The 10,242-nt window shown below is 32.8% G+C and overlaps 1 protein-coding gene across 4 annotated transcripts in view; it reads left to right on the top strand.

Annotated features, from left to right (window-relative positions):
• DPYD (dihydropyrimidine dehydrogenase) overlaps window positions 1–10,242 on the top strand; it is a 720,433-nt gene that overhangs the window by 139,068 nt on the left and 571,123 nt on the right. The gene's annotated exons all lie outside the window — the stretch shown is intronic.

The raw sequence follows: 10,242 nt of genomic DNA, 5'->3' as shown, positions 1-10,242 counted from the left end.
TTTAATTAAAATTTATATAATGTAGCTTTCCCCAGCACTTATGAACTCTTGAAGAGATACACTAAAACATGTCAACCCTTACAAAAACATTGACAACTACGTCTGATGGGCAATCTGATAGTCTTGAAGAAACACACACTATGCATAAATCAAAAGGAGTTCTGCTCAGAAAACTTGGACCAAGTTTCGTATTTTTATTTTGCCTCGAATGTGTGTCATAAAGTAAAGATGGCTTGAGACTGAGGGAGGAGAATGCTTCGTTGCTCTACTTCCGACCTGGAGACCTTACCCTTCTGGTTAATGAGGAAAACAGGTGTGAGCTCCTCTGTACTCTTCTGGGACTTCTGTGAAACGCAAGTGACTCTTCCTGCTGTCTCCACCATGCTTCCTTCCTCCTCCTGCATGTAGGCACATCTTGGAAGTCCTAGGGAAACTAATCAAGTCACAGGGACTTCCTGGAAGACAGTCCCAAGCCAGGCACAGTACTCGGTCGTGGGAAGCAGATGAGCCCAGGTAGCGATGCCTGCAACTGTTAACCCATTATCTTTTACCTAAAGATAAGTGCATAGACACACATACACCTTGCAGAATGTAAGGACCTCAACACAGCCATGAAGGCATGCCATCGGTGAAAAATGAGAGGAACACAGGAAAAAATAAGACAAGGGAAAAGAAGTAAGACAATTGGTAAGAATCTAAAAGCGAATCCCACATTGGAGGCAGTAATGAGTAGAATTAGGGCTAAAAAAATTAAATTGATAATAACAAGGACAGATTTTTATCAGCTCTTAATAATGCAGATGTAAATGGTAACGGCTGAAATAACATGAGAGAAAATCAATTGTTTTAAGGACAAAGTGATGACCCAACACATATAATTTCAGTGATTCACTCAAACATATTTCTATTCTAGCCGTGCTAGATCTTGTTCAGTTCTCTGGGGTACAGCAATAAACAGAGCAAATACTGTGCCTACTCTCACAGAGCTGACATCCTGTGGAGGGATGACTGGCTGTGGACCTGGGAAGTTCGAGCTACGTAAGGTAGGAAGGATGAACACTTTGAATAAAAAGAGCAGAGTAAGGGAACAGAGAGCAGGGGGCGGAAATAGATGTGCCTCAAAGAGAAAGCAGAGTAAGTGGAAATGAGATAATAATCAGAGGCATAATAGAAGAGTATTTACTTAAATGTGTATCTTGCAGTGATTTATTTTTCTATTTTGCTACTGTCTAGTCAACTTAATTGTGCTACAATAAATAAGAAAACTTCTACCAGTATCCAAGCCAAAGAAACAGATAGATTACCAAGAAGGGGGAAAAGTCAATTGGCTTCACACATTTTATTTTCAATTTCATATGTCAGAAGACAATGCAAAAATTCTAGCTATAGAATTTTAAGGAAAATATATTGTAATGTAATAGTTATATTTTGAAGAGCTAGGAGGTTTGTGTATGGTAGTGATTGAAAGATATTCTTAAACATTCAAGTGTTCAGAAAATGTAACGTTTAATCTATTAGGAAAAATTACTGGAAAATGCTTTCCAACCGAATGAAAAAAATTAAGAAATTAAGAATGGAGTTTAAAATGTCTTGTGTACAAGTGAATGTGAAAGACAGATATTCTTCAGATAATAGATTATACTGTAAACGTGTCAATATAATGATGATAATCTGCATGTAAAACCCCAGACTGTAATAATGGAGATTGAGTAATTATGGAGTAGGGAATTGAAAGTAAATATGTACTAAATTCCCTGCATCAAAGTCAAAATATACAATTTAATTCTTAACTGACCAGGAGAAAAATGTGTTCACTTTTGCTTTTGAATAACAAACAAAGAGAACAATTAGAAAAATTCAAAGCAGTAAAACGGTATAACATTAGGGAGACAAAAAATATAGAAAAGTGTTACATACTAATGCTGCACTGACATTTATAATGAGAAAACTATTAGAATCAGGGTGCTTAATAGAAGCCCAGCAGTAGTGCAGAGTTCATATGATAGCGACAGGCAAGAGAGTAAAAATTAACTAAGATATCAAACAAAGAACAAAAAAAGTGATAATTAAATCAAAGAGTGGGTTTTTCAAATAGACAAACCAGTTATTTAAATAGAATAAATCAACATGGATAAAAATAAATGATATGAAACATAAATTCAGAATATTAGGAACAAGGAAGGAGATCTACCCATCGATGCAGAAGAATTGTAAGTCATTGCTTTATAAACTCTAGACGACTCATATTTTGAAATCCCAGTAGAACAGTCTTTTAGGAAAATATAAATTAATTAGAAAATGGACATGAATTACACAAATTCAGTAAGTTAGAATGTGTCACTAGATATGTAACAATGGAAGAATTTTGAAGAGGGGAAGCAGATAGAAAAAGTTAAAAAAAAATCTGATCAGCAGACTTGCTGCATGAATACACTTTTTCAGGTGAGCTGTACCAATACTAAGTAATAATAATTATTATTAATTATAATTAATAATACCTGTGATACTTACACTGCTCTAGAAGATGGGAAAACATGAAGAGCTTTATAATTTATTTTAAAAAATTATTGGAATTGAGCTTATGTATATTGATATGAAAGTTTAAATAAAGTTAGGAAATCACATCTAGCAGTATGTTAAAAGAATCATAGTAGTCAGAGGTGTTACTCTAATTGTTTAGAAATGGGTACAGTATAAGCATTTATTAGTTCATGTGTACCAGTGGTAACTTTTTGTTTTATGTATATGTGCATATAAATTAGTTATAACTATAACTATATATATATGCTACATCTACATACCTAGATATATGTAGGATTTATTCCTAAACACACACAGATAACATTGTGTGTGTGTATGTATATATACACATACATATATCTATATAGAAAGAGAGTTCATTGCTGACTGTGTGCCAGACGCTGTTGTCAGCCTTCAGCATTTATTAACTCATTTAATCTTCTCAACAATTCTATGAGGTAGATGCCATTATTATCCTCATTTTACTGGCCCATAAATTAGACACAGAGAGGTTAAGCAACTTACAGAAATTCACAATTATAAATTTTAATTTCAATTAAGTATTTGAAAAATAAAGCTAGCAAGGGTGGGTTATATATTAGCCTTAAAAATAGTAAAATTCTTTGGAAAGCTATAAAACTTTAACGGTAGGGGTCTAAAAAATAGAGCCAGTGGAACAGAACTAAAGGTATGTGATATTTTATACACTATAAAATTATAAAAAAGAAACTCTGAATGGCATAATATGACATACGCAGTTATGTATAAAAGATTGTTTCTTACAATCTTATTTTGATTCCTTCATAATTGCAAAATAAAGAATGGAGAAAAACAGTTCATATGTCCTACAGTGGAGAATTGCCTAAATAAATCTTAGTCAAGCTGTTTAATGAATAATGAGCAATCATTAAAAATTATGACATCTATTTTTGACCTGGAAAAATGTTTCAGTATTTCGGAAGTTTAGAAAGCAAGTTTTGAAACAGATAGGGTGGTGTCTTTTTGTAATATATGTGTTTGTGTGCCTATAGTCATTGAAAGATTAGGAAATATGTGCACGAAAACCTCTGTGTGGCAGACGTTAAGAATGGCTTTGATGATAACCAATGATATTTTTCTTTGCACTTCCCTATGTTTTAAAACTGCCTATATAAAAACCATATTACTTTAAAGGCAAACACACTAATGTAGGGTTGAAAGTTTCAAGTACTATATTTGTATTATCTATTTATTTCCTAATATGTCTTGTGAAAATCAGCTCAGAGGAAATCCCTATTCGTGATTAAGATCATAAATTCTGTATTGACACATCGGTTCCACCACTTGCTGACTTGTTTTCCCATCTGTTAAGTGGGCTAATAATGGTGTCAGCCTCCCAGGATTGGTGTAAGAATACATATGGTGCTCTGGTAACCTCGCAGGGAGTATGGCTCATGATAAAATCTGCATATTCTAGAGCTACTGTTAGAGATAGACTAAAACCTTTCACTTCCTTTCTTTGGAATTTAAAGAGTTAATTTAAACCAGTTTTTATCTTCTTAGCTAGTTAATTTGATTACTGAGTTTCTGTTTACTCAGGAGAAGGATGTTCACTGTCCAAGTGAGTCTCCTTCGAAGGTCATGAAAAAATCATCTTCACCAAGTTCCTTTATTCAGAGACCATCTATCCTCTTCATAAAATCTGTCCTCTCATCTTCCCTAGACCAGTAGTCAAAGAAATATTCTGTTTACTTTTTAAGTTTACTTTTAAAACTATGCCTTCATAGTTTTACCTCTGTCTGAATTTTGATCCCTCAGACACACGCTCTTATTTTGGGTATCATTGTCAGTTCCTCTTTCTCCTCTGCTTACCAATCGTGCTCCATCACAGGCATGTGGGTTACATTCTATACGAAAATGCTTTAGCCTGGCGTTGCTGTCCTCCCTAGTTACTGTCCGATTTATCTTTTTTGCTTTCACAAGCCAACTGTTTTGCACAAATCTGCTTGTAAAACACTGCATCTGCTTCCTCATCAAATACTTATGTCTTAACCCTGAAACACTTTCAAAATGCTCTATTAAAATTACACTTTTGAAGATAACCACAGAGTTCTCCAGATTCAAATAGCTTCTTTATATTTTTCCATACAAGATGGAATAAGAGGAAAAATACTGCTGGCATTAACTGTGAGCAACCTGGATGACTAACTTATCTTCTAATAAGAAACAGAGAAGATGTATAATTTTGAATTCTATAAGGTCAAACAGGGACTAATAATGTCCACTGTTGCATCCCCAGGATCTTGTACAGAGACTTGGGAACATGGTGTAGGCACTTAGATGTTTATTATACATAGAGGGCCTTGAGAAGAACTTCTCGTATTTTCTTCATTTTCTTTATATTTATTGGTAAGAATGAGGAAATATGAGTGTGGTGTAGAGAGAGATCAAAAAAACTGAAAGAACAGCATTGGGTACAAAGACTGAGAAGACAATAAATAAATATTTATCATTAATTTTTGGTATGGTAGAATGAAGAACACAGAAAAGAAGATAGCAAAAATAATTACCTTTACTTTTTTTTTCTATTTATTTCATTTTATAGGCTATCCGTTATTTTAGTATTAGTATTAGTATTTTAGATTGAAGTCTAGTCAATTACAATGTGTCAATTTCTGATGTTCAGCACAATGTCCCCAGTCATGCGTATACATACATATGTTGTTTTTATATTTTTTTTATTAAAGGTTATGACAAGATATTGAATATAGTTACTTATGCTATATAGAAGAAATTTGGGGGCTTTTAATCTACCTATCTATCTATCTATCTATCTATAGTAGCTAATATTTGCAAATCTCAAACTCCCAAATTTATCCCTTCCTACCCCCTTTCCCCTGGTAATCATAAGATTGTTTACTATGTCTGCGAGTCTGTTTCTGTTTTGTAGATGAGTTCATTAGTGTCCTCTTTTTTTCTGGATTCCACATATGAGTGATATCATATGGTATTCTTCTTTCTCTTTCTGGCTTAGAATGATGATCTTTAGGTCCATCTGTGTTGCTGCAAGTGTCATTATTTTGTTCTTTTTTATGACTGAGTAGTATTCCATTGTGTAAATACACCACAACCTCTTTATCCAGTCATCTGGCAATGGATGTTTAGGTTGTTCCCATGTCTTGGCTATTGTATATAGTGCTGCTAGGCTATCCCTTATTAATAAATATAAATTAATTAAGGCTAAGAAAGGACCATGTGGCAGATAATATTTTGTTATGTATACAGTATTTTGTAAGATGAAATGAAGTATGGAGCTTAAAGTCATTAGACTATGTCATCAAGCACATGAGTTATCCAATTTAAAACAGCAGTTGCTTTCCTTTCCTTACCCACTCTATATTAAACATTATTATTATTATGTAGAAAATCTTTAGAGGTAACGTACTGTCTGCTTACCATATTGATAAGGGAAATTGGAGGCATTCATAATCTCCAAAAATGGCCCTTGTAGCTAGTTTTAAAGGGGGCTAATGCATTTATCTACCTTTTTAAAAATAGTATGAAAGGGAATATGATGTTATAAAATATTTCTTTTCAAAATCATACAATAATTTTAGATTTTGTTTTGGAACTTGTACTTTTGAATAAAAGTAGTGCTATTTAGACAAAGAATATTTTTCTTTGTTAATTCATTCTCCACTCATTTGGAATAAATTTATATGCACATATGCCTCTGTATAAATGTGTGAATTACTCTGTAGGATATGTTCCTAGTGGTGAACTTCTAGGTAAAAGGGCAGGAATATTCTTTTATATAAATTTCAAATAGCCATTTAAGTTGATAACTGAGCATAGATTATTAATGTGCTTATTTCCCATTTACTTTCCAACATTGGGCACTTTTTAATATCTGCCAATTGGATATGAGAAAAGTAACATTTTGATTTAATGTTTAATTTTTTTTGATAAGTGTAAGAATTTTAAGATATATCAAATGGAGGACCATTTGTATTTTTTCGCAATTGCCAATTTATAGTGTTTTTGGGGTTACTATCTATATTATCTATGTACACACAAATAAGTAAATCCTATATAATAGATATATATGTGTGTGCACACATATATGTACATTATAAATGTCATAGTTTAAGATATAATAAATAAACATGAGAAATGGAATATTTGAGTGGGTCTTGTGCAGTAAACAAATTTTTACATTAGTATTTTGGGTAGTGTTATCTCATATATTTCATGTTATTGACTATGTTTGATCTAACATTTATAAAGATTTATTTGCAAGAGTTTTATGAAGTTTCCTGGTTTAATAAAATAGAAATGATTGTTATATTATCCAGTGAGCCTAGGTAGAGCCTGTATCAGAAAGTTCTCATGCAAACATAGTGTGTTTTCTAGTTACTCAAAATAGTATGTTCTCATATGAGGTGTTAGTCACGACAATTATGTTATTTTTTCTTTGAGTTGAACTATGGTTGCCATATAATGTATTAGTTTCATGTGTGCAAGATAGTGATTCTACATTTAAATATATTATGAAATGATCACCACTGTAAGTCTAGTAACCATCTGTCACCATACAAAATATTATATTATTGACTGTATTCCTTGTGATATATATGACATCTCGTGACTTATTTTATAACTGGAAGTTTGTACCTCTTAATTCCCCTCATGTACTTTGGCAACCCCTGACCTCCTTCCCCTCTGGTGACGACCAGTTTGTTCTCCATATAAGTGATTCTGTTTCTGTGTTGTTTTGTTTGTCCTTTTTTTTCTTTTTTTTGGATTCCACGTGAGATCATACAATATTTGTCTTTCTCTGTGTGACTTATTTCACATAGCATAATTCCCACTAGGTGTATCTGTGTTGTTACAAACGTCAGGATTTCATTCTTTTTTTATGGGTGAGTAATATGCCATTAAGTGTATACACCACATCTTTATCCATTTATCTATCAATGGACACTTAGGTTTCTTCTGTAATTTGGCTATTGTAAATAATGCTGCAGTGAACATAGGGTTGCTTTTAATTACAATGAGTATGTTCTCATTCACATGTGTAACACTAATTATGCAAATGTGTATTTTTTATATCCTAATTTGGAAATTTTAGTACTCATAGAAAAAAAATACATGCAGAATTTTGAAAAAAACTTTTAAAAAAGTTCTATTATGGAATTCATTTCGTAAGTATATTGGGCATTTCATTGTTTACATAATTTAAATTAAAAGTTTTAATATTTTACTAATAGCTAAAATCAGTATACACCTGCATATTTCATACTCCTACAAAAATTGTGTTTTCATTAACTAACAGACTTTTATTCATCAACTACTGGGAATGTAGAGTTATACCAATAATAATGTTCATATAAAGCAACTAAGGCAATGTTATCTCTGAACTTGGGCAGCTTGCAGTTTAGTTATAGAGGCACAGCATGTGTGTGTTAATGAACAGTGATTTATAGAGACTCTCGCCAGAATGCTCTTCCTCCCAGGTCTTCCAGTGGTTGGCTTTTTAATGTCATTAGGACTTAGTTTAAATATTGCCTTTTAAGGGAAGCCCCAACTACCTAATCTAAATGACCCTTGCTCTTATTAATCAATCTCTGTATCTTTTGTGTGTTTTTTTCAAAGCACTTATCAGTAGCTGAAATCATATTGATCATTAATTTGTTAACTGATTTATTCCTATATTTTCCCAACCTCCACTCGCATTCCAAATGGAAGGTTTCAAGTACAAGGATGATAACAATTTCCTAATGTCTCACATTTTCTGCTTTATTTCCCCACACATTGTGTTATGAAGTTATGAAGAAAAATAGTGTTTGCATGTTTTTAAGTTATTGTCCCATGTGGAATAAGCAGCTAATATGTTGCAGAGGTTTGAGAATACATGTTATTTATGTTTTAACAGCTAGGAAATATTTCTAAACTAAATTTACATTTGACTTTGAAATATTTTCGGCAAAATATTTTGAGGGATAGTTTTGAGAGCTTGTCCCACACTTTGACAGTGTTAAAAGTTTTCTAATCTGAAAAAAAGTAATGATTTAACATTCACAGTCTCATAATGGTTGAAAATGAACACATCATTACTCAATGACAAATGTTTTCCAACATTGTATGTTAAATGTTCTTTTATAACTCAAATCTATGGTGGAGATTATTCTTATGTTGAAGATTGTTGGTAAAAAAAATGAATTTTTTTAAGGTTAAAAAAACCTATTATGACTTGGTTGAAAATTGCTCTTCTATTGCTTTAGAAAAGTTTCTATAATTGTATCCAACTCTTGCATTCTTTGAGCATGAAAATTGTTATACCACATAATACTTCATGACTTCCAAAAAATCCTTTTCCTTCATGCAGAATAGTGGCAGTGAATGGAAATCAAGGCTAGACCAGCAATTTTTAGATAGTTTGTAAGAATCTGGGACATTCTGTCAGTGGAAAGATGAATGGCTATAGAAGATCCTCTTACAAGTTATACTCTAGTAAATGTGCTTTTTTGTAATTTCATATGAAAAACTGAATAGGGTTTTTATTTTTAAAATCTAATGCTCTATTTTTTTATTCGGGGGATTATGTGATATATCATGGTTAATATTACAAATATCATTTTATTTCTCATCTCTTATATTGCTATAAGATGGCAAATATTTATTGTATCTTGAAGTGATATTTTGTGAAATTTATTTGACTTAATTTGAAAGAGCTCTCATTTAACCTTCCCTTATATGGAAGACTGATAAGGATTTTTTCTTCTTAGGAAAAGATGCATTTTGAAATAAATATTTGTGATTTTGGAAGTCTTACAGGCATGAAGAGTAGCTTTACTTACAGGAAAAAATGGTAAACATCTATCCCTCTTGTAGCAGGAATTTAGCTTTTGTAATTGAAATATTTCAATTTTTCACATGGTAATAACTCCTCAGCTCTCTAAACTACAAAAAAAAAAAAAAAGCCTAAATTTAGAATGTGAGCGGATACTTGAAATGTTTACATTATCATCACAGATCTTAATGTGTCTTCTAAAATGCCAATGAAAAGGATGGATACGTTCCTGTTACTGTCAACCCATGATTTGTGTGAAATTCTTGCCTATGAAATGTTTGGCAATGCTTGCAAAAAGCATTTAGAATCAGCTGACACTGAAATAAATACTGATAAGGCCACGTTCAGGGTAAAAGTCTGTTTTCTGCCTCTCAGGCCCATGGCCTCATTATAGTGACTTTTAAATAATTATGTTAAATATACAAATAGATACATGGCATATTTTAGGAAACTGTAGATTATGTCTCCTGGCATTGCAGAGTCTTGAGTTTTTAAACGTGGGAGGACCTGGCTTGCTCAAGAAGCGCCATAATTAGAAAGGGGTAGATGTCCGTATTTGAGAGACTTCTTCTCAGATTCCCAAAATGCTGGAGGAACTGAGATGGAAGTTGGAAGTCCTCGAGCAGCTACATGGCATTGCCTGCCGCAAGTGCTTGTCCTCCACAGCTGGTTCTGTGTCCTCTGAGCTTGCACACGAGTTGCTCAGATGTCCTGCCTTCGAAAAATGGCTGTTGAGTGTAGTTACCTTGAGGTGGCCGATAGCCTGTCTGTAGCCACAGCTCATAAAAATGCATTAAACACAGATTTCTGAAGACATGTTAATCTCTGTCTCTCTGTTCTGTATGTTATATGAGTTCTCCAGTACCGCATGACAGTTGACTAAATTTCTC

Source organism: Camelus ferus, chromosome 9, assembly GCF_009834535.1.
Source record: "Camelus ferus isolate YT-003-E chromosome 9, BCGSAC_Cfer_1.0, whole genome shotgun sequence".
Classification (NCBI taxonomy): Eukaryota; Metazoa; Chordata; class Mammalia; order Artiodactyla; family Camelidae; genus Camelus; species Camelus ferus.
Note: the sequence above shows the minus strand (reverse complement) of the source record. Positions and strands in the feature narration are given on the sequence as shown.